The sequence below is a fragment of the Sciurus vulgaris genome (genome assembly GCF_902686455.1).
Source record: "Sciurus vulgaris genome assembly, chromosome: 1".
Lineage (NCBI taxonomy): Eukaryota > Metazoa > Chordata > Mammalia > Rodentia > Sciuridae > Sciurus > Sciurus vulgaris.
This window is the reverse complement of record NC_136461.1, coordinates 129,326,248-129,344,415: the sequence shown is the minus strand read 5'-3', so window position 1 is coordinate 129,344,415 and position 18,168 is coordinate 129,326,248. Positions and strand designations below refer to the sequence as shown.

The 18,168-nt window shown below is 36.9% G+C and overlaps 1 protein-coding gene and 1 pseudogene across 7 annotated transcripts in view; one reads left to right on the top strand and one right to left on the bottom strand.

The window, feature by feature from the left end:
• The window catches only part of PXDNL (peroxidasin like), a 545,994-nt gene that overhangs the window by 218,854 nt on the left and 308,972 nt on the right, over positions 1 to 18,168 (top strand). The gene's annotated exons all lie outside the window — the stretch shown is intronic.
• Positions 3,423 to 4,864, bottom strand: LOC306659500 (eukaryotic translation initiation factor 1b-like; annotated as a pseudogene). Its single transcript has one exon. The product of its transcript is annotated as a eukaryotic translation initiation factor 1b-like (transcript).

The following is an 18,168-nucleotide window of genomic DNA, read 5'->3' as shown; positions in this document are numbered from 1 at the left end:
AGGGCATAGATATTTATGATTGTAATGTCTTGCTGATTTATGCTTCCCTTAAGCAGTATGTAATGTCCTTCTTTATCCCTTCTGACTAGTTTTGGCTTGAAGTCCACATTATCTGAAGTGAGGATGGATACTCCAGCTTTTTTGCTGTGTCCGTGTGCATGGTATGTTTTTTCCCATCCTTTTACCTTTAGTCTATGGGTATCTCTTTCTATGAGATGAGTCTCTTGCAGGCAGCATATTGTTGGATTTTTCTTTTTAATCCAATCTGCCAGTCTATGTCTTTTGATTGATGAGTTCAGGCCATTAACATTCAGGGTTATTATTGGGATATGATTTGTATTCTCAGTCATTTGACTCATTTTTGTTTTTGGACATGATTTGGTTTCTCCTTTATTTGGCTATTCCTTTAGGCTAGTTCCTCCCTTTGCTGATTTATATCATTGATTTTCATCTCTTCCTCATGGAATATTTTGCTGAGAATGTTCTGTAATGCCGGCTTTCTTTTTGTAAATTCCTTTAGCTTTTGTTTATCATGGAAGGATCTTATCTCATCAAATAAGAAAATCTGAAAATAAGTCAAATCTGAAAGTAAGTTTTGCTGGGTATAAAATTCTTGGTTGGCATCCATTTTCTTTCAAGGCTGAAAATGGATGTTGTTCCAGGGCCTTCTAGCTTTTAGGGTCTTGATTGAAAAATTTTGCTGATATTCTTATTGGTTTCCCCCTGAATGTAATTTGATTCTTTTCTCTCGCGGCCTTTAAAATTCTGTCTTTATTTTGTATGTTAGGTATTTTCATAATAATGTGCCTTGGTGTAGGTGTGCTGTAATTTTGTATATTTGGAGTCCTATAAGCCTCTTGTACTTGGATTTCCATTTCATTCTTCAGATTTGGGAAATTTTCTGATATTATTTCATTGACTAGATTGTTCATTCCTTTGGTTTGTTTCTCTAAGCCTTCCTCAATCCCAATAATTCTTAAATTTGGCCTCTTCATGATATCCCATAATTTTTGTAGATTCTGTTCATGATTTCTTACCATCTTTTCTCTTTGGTCAACTTTGTTTTCAAGAGTATATATTTTGTCTTCAATATATGAGGTTCTGTCTTCCAGGTGATCTATCCTATGCTTTCTATGGAGTTTTTAACTTGGTGTATTTTTTCCTTCATTTCAAGGATTTCTGTTTGGTTTTTTTTTCAGTGTCTCTAACTCTTTATTGAAATGCTCTTTTGCTTCCCATATTTGCTCTTTTAACTTTTGATTGGTGCGTTCATTTAATGCCTGCATTTGTTCTTTCATCTCCTCTTTTGCTTCCCTGATTGTTTTAATTATGTACATTCTAAAATCCCTTTCTGACATTTCTTCTGCTGTGCTGTCATTGTTTTTTTATTGATATAGTATCTAGGTTTGTTTGGGACATTTTCTTCCCTTGTTTTCTCATATTGGTCAGATGTCAGTGGGACTCTGTGATATTGTAGATTTCCTCTATTGGCTTATAGTGTCCCTGTAGATTTCCAGTGTATCACCTACCAGCCTTCAGTAGCCTGAAGTCTTGGATTAACTTGATAATGTAGTGCTTCCAAAGAACGCTGCCCCTAGCCTGCTACTGGTTCCAGGGAGAGAGACCTGGAGAAGTCTCTTGCTGCCCAGCCCTGGTCCCAGAGGCTGCTTGCAAGTCGGAGGTCTCCACTGGCTTGGGTACTTGTGGCTGGCTCTGTGTAGACAGGCTCTCACTGGGCGGTCTGCCCCGAGAAACTAGTCTAAAGAGGCCCTTCCCGCCAGAGGGGGCTGGGCTGCTTGGGGAAGTCCCTGGCGCCCTGTGCTGGTCTCTGAAGCAACCTGTGGGCGGGCCAAGCTGGCAGCGGCGCAGGCCGGATCTGGCTGTGCTGCTTCTATGCAGAAAGGCTCTCACTGGGGGGCCTGCTCCGCGAGGCTGGAGAATCTGGCCCTGTGGGAGGAGCCCACCGTCAGAGTGCTCAGAGCTGCCTGGGGGAGACTCTATCTGCCCTGTCCTACTCTAATAAGCTGCTCAAATCCGGGCTGCCACCCAGCTGAGCTTCACTGGGTGGGGGAGACTCACCCCGTGGTTCTATTTTAGTCCGAGTCGCTCAATGCCTTCCCTTCTGGAATCCTGGGTTCTGGAGCGACTGGAGATGCAGTCACCCTCTAGTCCGCCATCTTTGATCGCCCCTTGGAAAAAGCCTGCAGCTGGAGGGGGGCAAGCCTGCCTGGAGAGGTCTCTGGCTGCCCAGCCCTGGTCCCAGAAGCTGCTTGTGGGTCGGAGGTCTCCGCTGGCTTGGGGACTTTTGGCTGGCTCTGCGTCAAAAGGCTCTCACTGGGCGGTCTGCCCCGAGAAGCTAGCCTAGAGAGGCGCTTCCCGCTGGAGGGGGCTGGGCTGCTTGGGGAAGTTCCTGGCGCCCTCTGTATATTGTTTTCAAGGGTGTGTTAATATGGGTCTCCCCCTTCAATTTGATGTACTGGAAGCCTTAAGGGATATTATAAGATTACAGAGTAGAAACTGTACTGCCCCAGATTCATACCACTAAATGGGAAGACACACAAGCAACAAAAAACAAGGGAACAAAGTACCTCAAACAAACCAAGGTATTCCAACAACAGAATCTGTAGACAACACAGTAGAAGAAATGTCAGAGAATAGAATGTATATAGTTAAACTGATCTACAAAGTAAAGGATATTATGAGGAGTGAAATCAAAGAGAAAGTACAGGAAGTGAAAGATCACTTCAACAAAGAATTAGAGATTGTGGGAAAAAAAACAAGCAGAAATCCTCAAAATGAAGGAATCAATAAACCAAATTAAAAAATCAACAGAAAACATTACCATCAGACAAGACCACTTGGAAGACAGAATATCAGGTAATGAAGACAAAATATATACTCTTGAAAATAAAGTCAACTGCAGAGAGGAGATGATAAGAAACCATGAACAGAAATTCCAAGAGGGTGATATTAATTTCATAGAATGAGTTTGGCAGGGTTCTTTTCTTTTCTATTTCCAGGAATACTTTGAGAAGTATTGGAATGAGTTCTTCTTTGAAGGTCTTGTAGAACTCGGCTGAGAATTCATCTGGTCCTGGGCTTTTCTTGGTTGGTAGGCTTTTGATGGCTTCTTCTATTTCATTGCTTGATATTGATCTGTTTAAATTGTGTATGTCCTCCTAGTTCAGTTTGGGAGGATCATATGTCTCTAGAAATTTGTTGATGACTTCAGTATTTTCTATTTTGTTGGAATATAGATTTTTAAAGTAGCTTCTCATTATGTTATGTATTTCAGTGGTGTTCATCATGATATTTCCTTTTTCATCATGAATTTTACTAATTTGAGTTTTCTCTCTCCTTCTCTTTGTTAATGTGGATCAGGGTTTGTCTATTTTTTTACTTTTTCAAAGGACAAACTTTTTGTTTTGTCAATGTTTTGAATTGTTTCTTTTGTTTCAATTTTATTGATTTCAGCTCTGATTTTAATTATTTCCTATCTTCTACTACTTTTGGTGTTGTTCTGTTCTTCTTTTTCTAGGGCTTTGAGCTGTAATGTTAGGCTATTTAGTTGTTGACTTTTTATTCTCTTCTTGAATGCACTCCATGCAATGAATTTTCCTCTTAGTACTGCTTTCATAGTGTCCCAGAGATTTTGATATGTTGTATCGTCATTCTCATTGACCTCTAAGAATTTTTTTATCTCCTCCCTGATGTTTTTTGTTATCCATGTTTCATTCAATAGCATATTATTTAGTCTCCAGGTGTTGGAGTAATTTCTGTTTTTTATTTTGTCATTGATTTCTAATTTCATTCCATTATGATCAGAAAATTTTAGACCAATATATTTGATGAATATAGATGCAAAAATCCTTAACAAAATCCTGGCAAACCGCATCCAAAAACATATTAAGAAGATAGTGCATCATGGTCAAGTGCGGTGCATCCTGGGACTGCAAGGTTGGTTCAATATTTGTAAATCAATAAATGTAATCCATCATATCAATAGACTTAAGGTTAAGAATCACATGGTTATTTCAAATGATGCAGAAAAAATGTTTGACAAAATACAGCACCCATTCATGCTCAAAACACTAGAAAGAATAGGGATAGGAGGAACATACCTCAACATTGTAAAGGCTATTATGCTAAGCCCATGGCCAAGATCATTCTTTTTTTTTTTTCATAGTTTTTTTTTATTGCTCAGCTGCAACATACATGGTTTATTACAACAAAAAACATTTAATCAAGTGAAAATAAACTGAACAATCAACAAATAAACACTCAAAACATTTTCCATCGGAAACATGTTAAAATGAATACGGGGCTTTGTTACCATCATACTGCAATTTTTTTGTGTGTTACTAGCCTACATACCCCATGTTTTCTGTAATCATGCAGATGTGAATGGAAGTTTGAATGATTAAGTACATGAAAAGTCCATTTACTGCAGAGAATCATTTCACAAGGCAGCCACACTGGGTTTAGAGAACAAAATCACTCAAGAAATTCTCCACGTATTTAGGTTCATTTTAGAATCCATGAACCTTAAGCTGCTCCTCCTTGACAATGCCAACCTCCAAGAGAAACTGAAAAATGTTTTTTCTTTGGTCACCTTGAAGTTGAATAACCTCGCCGTATTCAGGATGTTCAATCACAGTACCATTACAAATTTCTTTTTGAAAGCTTTCACAAGTTTCTTTTTGTCATACTCATCTGTAATGCCCTGAACTGTCAGTGTCTTTCTACTGTTCTGTTGCTGGATTCTTACATGAATGTAATCCTCAGTCCCTGCCAGGAGTAAGTCGTCACCCTTAGTTGCAACAGCAAAGGGGTTGAAAGATCAGGGGTTCTGGATAGTGGACATATGATACTAGTGTGAGGCGGGTGAGGGGATAAAATTGGTGTGGGGCCCTCCTGGATCACTGAGTCAGGAGGCTGCAATGGCGAGAAGACCGAGAGAATTGAGGCAGCTTGTACCCGGCTGGCTTCCCCAGCATCATTCTTAATGGAGAAAACCTGAAAGCATTCCCTTTAAAAACTGGAACAAGACAGGGATGCCCTCTTTCACCACTTCTATTCAACATCATCCTTGAAATACTAGCCAGAGCAATTAGACAGACTAAAGAAATTAAAGGGATATGAATAGGAAAAGAGGAACTCAAGCTGTCAGTATTTGCTGATGACGTGATTCTCTATTTAAAGGATCCAAAAAAACTCCACCAGAAAACTTCTAGACCTCATAAATGAATTCAGCAAGTAGCAGGACATAAAATCAACATGCATAAATCTAAAGCATTTTTATACATAAGCAATGAAATATCTGAAAGGGAAATGAGGGAAACAACTCCATTTGCAATAGCCTCAAAAAAACAAAACAAAACAAAACAAAACAAAAAAAAAAAAACCAAACCAAACCAAACCAAACCAAAAACAAAAAAACAAACAAACAAATAAAAACACCAAACTTGGGAATCCATCTAACCAAATAGGTGAAAGATCTCAACAAAGAAAACTACAGAACATTAAAGAAAGAAATTGAGGAAGACCTTAGAAGATGGAAAGATCCATGTTCTTGGACAGGCAGAATTAATATTATCAAAATGGCCATACTTCCAAAGGTGCTATACAGATTTAATGTGATTCCAGTTAAAATCCCTATGACATTTCTCATAGAAACAGAAAAGGCAATCATGAAATTTGTCTGAAAGAACAAAAGACCCAGAATAACCAAAGCAATCCTGGGCAGGAAGAGTGATGCAGGAGGTATCACAATACCAGACCTTAAACTCTGCTATAGAGCAATAGTAACAAAAATGGCATGATATTGACACCAAAATAGATAGGTAGACCAATGGTACAGGATAGAAGACATGGAGACATACCCACATGAGTATAGTTATCTCATACTAGACAAAGGTGCCAAAAACTTACAATGGTGCCAAAAACAACAAATGGTGCTGGGAAAACTGGAAATTCATATGCAGTAAAATGAAACCCTATCTCTCACCCTGTACAAAACTCAACTCAAAATGGATCAAGGATCTAGGAAGTAGACTTGAGACCCTTCATGAAATAGAAGAAAATGTAGGCCTGAATCTCCATTACATTGGCTTAGGACCAGACTTCCTTAACAGGACCCCCATAGCACAAGAAATAAAAGCAAAAATCAATAAATGGGATAGATTCAAACTAAAAAGTTTTTTTCTCAGCACAGGAAACAATCAATAATGTGAAAAGAGAGCTTACAGAGTGGGAAAAAATCTTTTCCACACACACCACAGGCAAAGCACTAATGTCCAAAGATTATAAAGAACTTAAAAAACTTTACACCAAAAATACAAAGAACCCAATCAGTAAATGGACTAAGGAAATGGGCAGACACTTCACAGAAGATATACAGGTGATCCACAAATATATGAAAAAGTGCTCATTATCCCTAGTAATTAGAGAAATGCAAATTAAAACCACCATGAGATTTCATCTAACTCTAATTAGAATGGCTATTATTAAGAACACAAGCCATAATAAGTGTTGGTGTAGATGTGGTGGAAAAGGCACACTCATACATTGCTGGTGGGGTTGCCAATTAGTGCAGCCACTCTGGAAAGCAGTGTGGAGATTCCTTAGAAAACTTGGAATGGAATCACCATTTGACCCAGCTATCCCACTCCTTGGCCTATACCCAAAGGACTTAAAATCAGCACGCTACAGTGATGCAACCACATCAATGTTCATAGCTGCTCAATTCACAATAGCTAGATTGTGGAACCAACCTAGATGCCTTTCAATTGATGAATAGATAAAGAAACTGTGGTATAGATACACAACAGAATATTACTCAGCCATAAAGAATAATAAAATCATGGTATTTGCAGGTAAATGAATGAAGTTGGAAAATATCATGCTAAGTGAAATAGGCCAAGCCCAAAAAACCAAAGGCCGAATGTTTTCTCTGATAAGTGGATGATGATGTATAATTAGGGAGAGTAGCAGGGGAAAAAGAAGAATGCCAGGAACTTTGGATGGTGTAGAGGAAAATGGGGTGCAAGGGGGTGGGGGACAGAAAGATAGTAGAATGAAACAGACAGAATGACCCTATGTATATGTATGATTACATGAGTGGTGAGAATCTATACTGTGTACAACCACAGAAATGAAAAGTTGTACCCCATTTGTGTACAATGAATCAAAATGCAGTCTGTAAAAATAAAAAAGATTTTAATAAAAGAAAAGAAATTCCAAGAAATATGGGCTAACATAAAAAGACAAAATTTAAGAGTTATTGGAATAGATAAAGATGTGGAGATACAAACCAAAGGAATGCATGATATTTTCAGTGGTATCAAAACATTTCCCAAATCTAAAGAATAAAATGGAAATCAACTACAAGAGGCTTACAGGACCCCAAATGTACAAAATTATAGCAGACCCTTGCTACAACACATTGTAATGAGAATGACTGACACAGGATAAGGATAGAATTTTAAAGGTTTCAAGAGAAAAAAATCTAATTACACATAGGGGGAAACCAGTTAGGATTTTCAGCTCAATACCAGAAGGTCCTGACAACATATATCAAATTCTGAAAGAAAATGGATGCCAATCGAGAATTTTATATCCAGCAAAACTAAGCTTCAGATTTTGAAGTTGAAATAAAAACCTTCCATGAAAAACAAAGTAAAAAGTATTCACAACTACCAAGCCTTCATTATAGAACATTCTCAGCAAAATATTTCATGAGGAGAAAATGAAAAAAAAAAAAAGAAAGAAAAGAAAGAAAACCAGCAAAGGGAGGACACTAAAGGAAAAGTCAATCAAAGGAGAAACTAGGTCAAGTTAAAAACCAAATGTAAACCCAAATAACTAGGAATACAAATCTTTTTTCAATAATAACCCTGAGTGTTAATGGCCTCAACACATCAATTGAGAGACATTGACTGGCAGCTTGGATCAAAAAAAGAAAAAAAAAAGACCCAATAATATGCTGTCTTCAAGAGACTTATCTCTTAGGAAAAGATATTCATAGACTGAAGGTGAAAGGTTGGGAAAAAGCATATCGCTAACATGGACTTTGTAAACAAGAGGGGGTTTCCAACCTATATCAGATAAAGTAGACTTCAAACCAAAGTAAATCAGAAGGGATAAAGAAGGACATTTCATACTGTCTAAGGGAATCATACACCAACAAGACATAACAATCATAAGTATATATGCCCCAAACAATGGAGAATCTACATACATCAAAAGGCCCTTCTCAATTTCAAGAATCAAATAGACCAGAATACAATAATACTGGGTAACTTTAAGACACCTCTCTCACCACTGAATGGATCTTAAAAACAAAAGCTAAACAAAGAAACTATAGAACTAAATGAAACAATCAATAATTTAGACTTAATAGACATATATAGAGTATTTCATTCATCATCAATTGAATGCACTTTCTTCTCAGCAGCACATGGATCCTTTTCTAAAATAACCCATATGTTATACCACAAAGCAACTCTCAGCAAATACAAAAAAATAGAGATACTACCTAGCATTCTATCAGATCATAATGGAATGAAACTAGAAATCAACCATAAAATAAAAAATAGAAGTTACTCCAACACCTGACGAGTAAATAACATGCTGTTGAGTGATTAATGGATAGCAGTAGAAATCAAGGAGGAAATAAAAATTACTTAGGGGTAAACGAGAACACCAATACCACATATCAAAATCTCTGGGACACTATGAAGGCAGTGCTTAGAGGAAAGTTCATTGCATTGAGCTCATTCATTAAAAGATTAAAAAGTCAACAAATAAATGACCTAACATTACATCTCAAAGCCTTAGAAAGAGAAGAATAAACCAATAGCAAAAGCACCAGAAGACAGGAAATAATTAAAATCAGAGCTGAAATCAATGAAGTTGAAAAAAAAGAAAAATTCAAAAAATTGACAAAATGAAGGGTTGGTTCTTTGAAAGAACAAATGAAATTGATAAACCCTAAGCCACACTAACAAAAAGAAAGAGAGAGAAACCCAAATTGCTAAAACTCATGATGATATAGAAATTATCATGACAGACACTACTGAAATACAGAAGATTAGAAACTATCTTGAAAATTTATAATCCGATAAAACAGAAAAATCTCAAAGATATCAACAAATTTCTGGAGACATGTGAACTACCCAAACTTAATCAAGAAAATATACATAATGTAAACAGTTCAATTTCAAGCAATGAATTTGAAGATGCCATCAATAACCTACCAACCAAGAAAAGTCCAGGACCAGACAGATTCTCAGCCGAGTTCTACAAGACCTTCAAGGAAGAAATAACATAAATATTCCTTAAATTATTCCATGAAATAGAAAAGGTGGGAACCCTTCCAAACTCATTCTATGAGGTTAGTATTACCCCGATACCAAAACTAGACAAAGACCCACCAAGGAAAGAAAACTTCAGCTCAATATTCCTAATGAACATAGACACAAAAATTCTCAACAAAATTCTGGTAAATCACTACAAAAGCACATTAAAAAGATATTGCACCAATATCAAGTGGGGTTCATCCCAAGGATGGAAAGTTGGTTCAAAATATGGAAATCAATAAAGATAATTCAGCACAGCAATAGATCAAAAGACAAGAACATATGATCATCTCAATAGATGCAGAAAAAGCATTTGTCAAAATATAGCACCTCTTCATGTTTAAAACATTAAAAACTAGGGATAGTAGGAACATACCTCAGAATTGTAAAAGTTATCTATGCTAAATCTAAGGCCAAAATCATTCTAAATGGGGATAAATTGAAAGCATTCCCCCTAAATACTGAAACAAGACAGAGATGTCCTCTTTCACCACTTTTATTCAACATTGTCCTTGAAATCCTAGCCAGAGCAATTAGAGAGAACAAAGAAATTAAAGGGATATGAATAGGAAAAATGAACTCAAATTATCACAATTTGCCAATGACATGATTCTATATTTAGAAGATCCAGAAAACTCTGCAAGAAAACTTCTAGAACTAATAAGTGAATTCAGCAGTGTAGCAGGATATAAAATCAATACCCATAAATCAAACATGTTTCTATATATCAGTGATGAATCCACTGAAATAGAAATTAAGAAAACTATCACATTCACAATAGCCTCAAAAATGAAACAAAACAAAACAAAATAAAACAAAAAGCCTTGGGAATCAATCTAACAAAAGAGGTGAAAGACCTCTACAATGAGAACTACAGAACACTAAAGAAAGAAATTAAAGAAAACCTTAGAAAATGGAAAGATCTCCATGCTCTTGGATAGGCAGACTTAATATTGTCAAAATGGCCATACTACCAAAACTATTATACAGATTAATGCAATTCCTATTAAAATCCCAATGACATTCTTTATAGAACTAGAAAGAACATTCATGAAATTCATTTGGAAAATATGACACCCAGAATAGCCAAAGAAATCCTTAGCAAGAAAAGTAAAGCAGGAAGAATCATACTACCAGACCTCAAACTATACTACAGAGCAATAGTAACAAAAATGGCATGGTATTGGCACCAAAACAGACATGTAGATCAATGGTACAGAATAGAAGGCACAGAGACAAATCCACATAAATACAAGGGTGCCAAAAACATACATTGCAGAAAAAATAGACTCTTCAACAAATGGAGCTGGGAAAACTGGAAACTCATATGTAGCAAATTGAAATTAAACCTCTATCTCTCACCCTGCACAAAAATCAGCTCAAAATGGATTAAAGACTTAGGCACTAGAACAGAGACTCTGTATCTCAAAGAAGAAAAAGTAGGACCAAATCTCCACCATGTTGACTTAGGAACTGATTTCCTTAACAAGACTCTTAAAGCAAAAGAAGTAAAATCAAGAATCAATAAGTGAGATGGACTAAAAAGCTTCTTCTCAGCAAAAGAAACAATTAATAATGTGAAGAGAGAGCCTGCATAATGGGAGAAAATCTTTACCACACACCTCAGACAGAGCATGAATCTCCAGGATATATAAAGAACTCAAAAAACTTAACACCAAAAAATAAATATCATAATCAATAAATGGGTTAAGAAACTGAACAGATACTTCACAGAAGAAGAAATAAAATTGTTCAACAAACACATTAAAAAATGTTCATCAGGGCTGGGGAGATAGCTCAGTTGGTAGAGTACTTGCCAGTACAAGATCCTGGGTACAATCCCCAGCACCACAAAAAAAAAAAAAAAAAAAAAAAAAAGAGTTCATCAGCCCTAATGATTAGAGAAATGCAAATCAAAACTACTCAAAGATTCCATCTCATTCTAATCAGAATGGCAATTATCAAGAATATAAGCAATAATAAGTGTTGGTGAGGATGTGGGGGAGAAGGTACATTGCTGGTGGGACTACAAATGGTGCAACCATTATGGAAAGCAGTGTGGAGATTCCTCAGAAAAGTTGGAATGGAACCACCATTTGACCCAGCTATCCCAGTCCTAGGTTTATACCCAAAGGACTTAAAATCATCATACTACAATGATTTAGCTATATCAATGTTTCAGTTGCTCAATTCACAATAGCTAAACTATGGAACCAATCTAGATGCCCTTCAATGGATGAATGGATAAAGAAAAATGTGGAATACTACTCAGCCTTAAAGAAATATGAAATTATGGCATTTGTAGGTAAATGGATGAAGCAGGAGAATATTATTATAAGTCAAATAAGCCAAACCCTAAAACCCAAAGGCCGAATGTTTTCTCTGATAAGCAGATGCTAATCCATAATGGGAGGGGTACAATGAAGGACTTTTGGATTGTGCAGAAAGGAGTGTGGAGAGGGGCTGTGGGGATGGGAAGGACAGTGGAATTAGATGTATGAAATCTATATACGTGTATGATTACACTGCCATGTGACTCTGCACTGCGTTTAGCCAGAAGAAGTTGTGCTCCATTTGTGTACAAATTCAAAATGCATTCTACTGTCTTGTATAACTAATTAGAAAAAATTAAAAAATAATAAATACAATCACAGAGTAGGACATGTCATTCACTCCTTTAAAGTACACTTAGGATCTCCTGGTGAGCCCTGGGTCTGCTGGGTGCTGTGACATCTCAGTGAAAGAGAAAATGTCCTCTAGCACCTTCAGTGTTATGGAAGGAGGGCAGATAACATGATTAAATACTGATATTAGTTACCTGTCAAATAAACATAGGCATGCACAGTGAGGCATGCCCACACACGTGTGCACAATACATAGCTTACAGAATGAGAATGAAACAACAAAGAGAATAGGCAAGGCTTATTGAACACTTCCCACAAACTCCTGTAAATGCTTTGCATAAATTAATATTTTAATAGTTCTTGCTGTGCTATTATAATTTCTTGGGAACACTAGGCACTAAAAAGTTGGGCAACAATAGACTTGTTCAGAGGAGAAACTGGGCATCAAATGCAAATAAGCCATACCCTGAGTCTTTACTTTCTCTTTGCCTTGAAGAATAACTTTCTCCTGGAGAGGTTGGAGCCCTTAGGTCCTAGAAGGTATGCGTAGGGAGGGAGGACAAGGATGAGTGTTTCAACTAGCAGGCTTAAAAATTATAGCACAATAATAATTGATAATTGACATTTTCAAACCAGCAAGGGTAGGAAGTCTTTTACCTCTCATTAAAGAAATATATATTAGGTATTTTCTATTGAGTAGAGCAGGTTTTGAATAGGCACATGTAAGGGGTTAGGCAGCAATCCCCTGGTATTTCCCCAGGAGGATGTGGATGTTCAATTACCCTAGCTCCAGGGGCGATCCAAGATGGTGGACTAGAGAATGACTGCATATCCAGTCGCTCCAGAACCCAGGATTCAAGAATGGAGGCATTGAGAGACTCGGACTAAAATAGAGCCACGGGGTGAGTCTCCCCCACCGGGTGAAGCTCGGCCTGGGTGGCAAGCCCAGATAGGGGCAGCTTATCAGAGTAGGCCAGGGCAGCTAGAGTCTTTCCCAGGCAGCCCTGCACACTCTGGCGCACTCATGCTCTCGGAGCATGCCCCTCAGTGAGAGCCTTTCCTCACAGAGCCAGCTCCAAGCCCTGGAACCAGTGGTGGGCTAGGGGCAGCTTTCTTCAGAAGCACTGCATTATCAAATTCCTCCAAGATTTCAGGCTACTGAAGGCTGGGAGGTGATACACTGGAAATCTACAGGGACACTATAAGCCAATAGAGGAAATCTGCAATATCTCAGAGTCCCACTGACATCTGACCAATATGAGAAAACAAGGGAAGAAAATGTCCCAAACAAACCTAGATACTATATCAATAAAACACAATGACAGCACAGCAGAAGAAATGTCAGAAAGGGAGTTCAGAATGTACAAAATTAAAAAAATCAGGGAAGAAAATGAGGAGATGAAAGAGCAAATGCAGGCATTAAATGATCACACCAATCAACAGTTAAAAGACCAAATACGGGGAGCAAGAGATTATTTCAATGAAGAGTTAGAGATACTAAAAAAAAAAAAAAAAAACAAAAACAAAATCAACAACAACAACAACAAAAAAACAGAAATCCATGAAATGAAGGAAACAATAAACCAAGTTAAAAACTCCATAGAAAGCATAACCAATAGGATAGAATGCCTGGAAGACAGAACCTCAGACATTGAAGACAAAATTTTTAATCTTGAAAACAAAGTTGACCAAACAGAGAAGATGGTAAGAAATCATGAACAGAATCTACAAGAATTATGGGATATCATGAAGAGGCCAAATTTAAGAATTATTGGGATTGAGGAAGGCTTAGAGAAACAAAACAAAGGAATGAACAATCTATTCAATGAAATAATATCAGAAAATTTCCCAAACATCAAGAATGAAATGGAAAACCAAGTACAAGAGGCTTATAGGACTCCAAATATACAAAATTACAACAGACCTACACCAAGGCACATTATTATGAAAATACCTAACATACAAAATAAAGACAGAATTTTAAAGGCTGCGAGAGAAAAGAATCAAATTACATTCAGGGGGAAACCAATAAGAATATCAGCACATTTTTCAATCCAAACCCTAAAAGCTAGAAGGGCCAGGAACAATATTCACCAAGCCCTGAAAGAAAATGGATGCCAACCAAGAATCTTATACCCAGCACAACTTACTTTCAGATTTGACGATGAGATAAGATCCTTCCATGATAAACAAAAGCTAAAGGAATTCACAAAAAGAAAGCCGGCACTACACAACATTCTCAGCAAAATATTCCATGAGGAAGAGATGAAAAACAATGATGCAAATCAGCAAAGGGAGGAACTAGCTTAAAGGAATAGCCAAATAAAGGAGAAACCAAATCATGTCCAAAAACAAAACTGAGTCAAATGACTGGGAATACAAATCATATCACAATAATAACCCTGAATGTTAATGGCCTGACTCATCAATCAAAAGACATAGACTGGCAGATTGGATTAAAAAGAAAAATCCAACAATATGCTGCCTGCAAGAGACTCATCTCATAGAAAGAGATACCCATAAACTGAAGGTGAAAGGATGGGAAAAAACATACCATGCACACGGACACAGCAAAAAAGCTGGAGTATCCATCCTCATTTCAGATAATGTGGACTTCAAGCCAAAACTAGTCAGAAGGGATAAAGAAGGACATTACATACTGCTTAAGGGAAGCATAAATCAGCAGGACATAACAATCATAAATATCTATGCCCCGACCATTGGCTCATCCATGAATGTCAAACAAATCCTTCTCAATTCTAGAAATCAAATAGACCACAACACAATAATACTAGGTAATTTTAACACACCTCTCTCACCACTGGATAGATCTTCCAAACAAAAACTGAATAAAGAAACCATAGATCTCAATAACACAATCAACAATTTAGACTTAACAGACATTTATAGAATATACCATCCAACAAAGAACGAATACACTTTCTTCTCAACAGCACACAGATCCTTCTCTAAAATAGACCATGTTTTATGTCACAAAGCTAATGTTAGCAAATACAAGAAGATAGAGATACTACCTTGTACTCTATCAGATCATAATGGATTGAAATTAGAAATAAATGACAGAATAAAAAACAGAAATTTCTCCAATACCTGGAGATTAAATAATACACTATTATATGATGAATGGATAACAGAAGACATCAGGAGGGAAATAAAAAAATTCTTAAAAGTAAATGAGAACAAAGACATATCATATCAAAATCTCTGGGACACTATGAAAGCAGTACTTAAGAGGAAGATTTATTTCATGGGTGCATTCAACAAAAGAAGTAGAAATCAACAAATAAACGACTTAACACTACAGCTCAAAGCCCTAGAAAAAGAAGAGCAGACCAACACCAAAAGTAGTAGAAGGCAGGAAATAGTTAAAATCAGAGCCGAAATCAATGAAATTGAAACAAAAGAAACAATTGGAAAAATTAACAAAATAAATAGTTGGTTCTTTGAAAAAATAAACAAAATTGATAAACCCTTAGCCACACTAACAAAGAGAAAGAGGGAGAAAACTCAAATTACTAAAATTCGGAATGAACAAGGAAATATCACAATAGACACCAGTGAAATACAAAACATAATTAGAAGCCATTTTGAAAACCTATACTCCAACAAAACAGAAACCTCGAAGACATCAACAAGTTTCTAGAGACATAGGAATCACTTAAACTGAATGAGGAGGACATACACAACTTAAATAAATCAATTTCAAGCAATGAAATAGAAGAGGTCATCAGAAGCCTACCAACAAAGAAAAGTCCAGGACCAGAGGGGTTCTCAGCCAAGTTCTACAAAACCTTCAAATAAGAGCTCATTCCAATACTCCTCAAGGTATTCCATGAAATAGAAGAGGAGGGAACCCTCCCAAACTCATTCTATGAAGCCAATATCACCCTGATACCTAAACCAGGCAGAGACTCATCGAGGAAAGAAAATTTCAGACCAATATTCTTAATGAACATTGACGCAAAACTTCTCAACAAAATTTTAGCAAATCGCATACAAAAACATATTAAAAAGATAATGCACCATGATCAAGTGGGTGTTACCCAGGGATGCAAGGTTGGTTCAACATCCGGAAATCAATAAATGTCACTCACAATATCAACAGACTTAAAGTTAAGAATCACATGATTATTTCAATAGATGCAGAAAAAGCATTCGATAAAATAAAGCATCCCTTCATGCTCAAAACACTAGAAAAAGTTGGTGTAGTGGGAACATTCCTTAACATTGTAAAGGCCATCTACACTAAGCCCATGGCCAATATCACTCTAAATGGTGAAAAACTGAAAGCATTCCCCCTAAAAACTGGAAAAAGACAGGGATGCCCTTTTTCACCACTTCTATTCAACATCGTTCTTCAGACTCTAGCCACAGCAATTAGACAAACCAAAGAAACTTTAATTAAAACTGGAAAACCATATGCAACAGAATGAAATTAAACCCCTATCTCTCACCCGGCACAAAACTCAACTCAAAATGGATCAAGGACCTTGGAATCAGACCAAAGACCCTGCATCTTATAGAAGAAAGAGTAGGTCCAAACCTTCAACTTTAAGGATATGAATTGGAAAAGAATAACTCAAACTATCCCTGTTCACTGATGATATGATTATATATTTAGAGGAACCTGGAAATTCCACCAGAAAACTCTCAGAACTCATAAGTGAATTCAGTAAAGTAGCAGGTTACAAGATCAATGCTCATAAATCCAATGCATTTTTATATATAAGTGATGAATCTTCAGAAAGAGAAATTAGGAAAACTACCCCATTCACAATAGCATCAAAAATAATAAAATACTTGGGAATCAATCTCACAAAAGAGGTGAAAGACCTCTACAATGAGAACTATAGAACACTAAAGAAAGAAATTAAAGAACACCTTAGAAGATGGAAAGATCTCCAATGTTCTTGGATAGGCAGAATTAATATTGTCAAAATGGCCATACTACCTAAAGTTCTATACAGATTCAATGCAATTCCAATTAAAATCCCAATGATGTACCTTACAGAAATAGAGCAAGGAATTATGAAATTCATCTGGAAGAATAAAAAACCCAGAATAGCTAAAGCAATCCTCAGTAGAAAGAGCGAAGCAGGGGGTATCGGAATAGCAGATCTTCAACTCTATTACAAAGCAATAGTAATAAAGACAGCATGGTACTGGTACCAAAATAGACAGGTAGATCAATGATACAGAATGGAGGACATTGATACAAACCCAAATAAATACAATTTTCTCATACTAGACAAAGGGGCCAAAAATATGCAATGGAGAAAAGATAGCCTCTTCAACAAATGGTGCTGGGAAAACTGGAAAACCATATGCAACAGAATGAAATTACACCCCTATCTCTCACCCTGCACAAAACTCAACTCAAAATGGATCAAGGGCCTCGGAATCAGACCAGAGACGCTGCATCTTATAGAAGAAAAAGTAGGTCCAAACCTTCAACTTGTTGGCTTAGGAGCAGACTTCCTTAACAGGACTCCCATAGCACAAGAAATAAAAGCAGGAATCAACAACCGGGATAGATTCAAACTAAAAAGCTTTCTCTCAGCAAAGGAAACTATCAGTAATGTGAAGAGAGAGCCTACAGAGTGGGAGAATATCTTTGCCACTCATTCTTCAGACAGAGTGCTAATTTCCAGAATTTATAAAGAACTCAAAACACTCTACACCAAGAATACAAATAATCCAATCAACAAATGGGCTAAGGAAATGAACAGACACTTCACAGAAGATGTACAAGCAATCAACAGATATATGAAAAAATGTTCAACATCTCTAGTAATAAGAGAAATGCAAAACAAAACTACCCTAAATTTCATCTCACCCCAATTAGAATGGTGATTATCAAGAACACAAGCAACAATAGGTGTTGGTGAGGATGTGGGGAAAAAGGTACACTCATACATTGCTGGTGGGGTTGCAAATTAGTACAGCCACTCTGGAAAGCAGTATGGAGATTCCTCAGAAAGCTTGGAATGGAACCACCATTTGACCCAGCTATCCCACTCCTTGGCCTATACCCAAAGGACTTAAAATCAGCATACTACAGAGATACAGCCACATCAGTGTTCATAGCTGCTCAATTCACCATAGTCAGATTGTGGAACCAACCTAGATGCCCTTCAGTTGATGAATGGATAAAGAAAATGTGG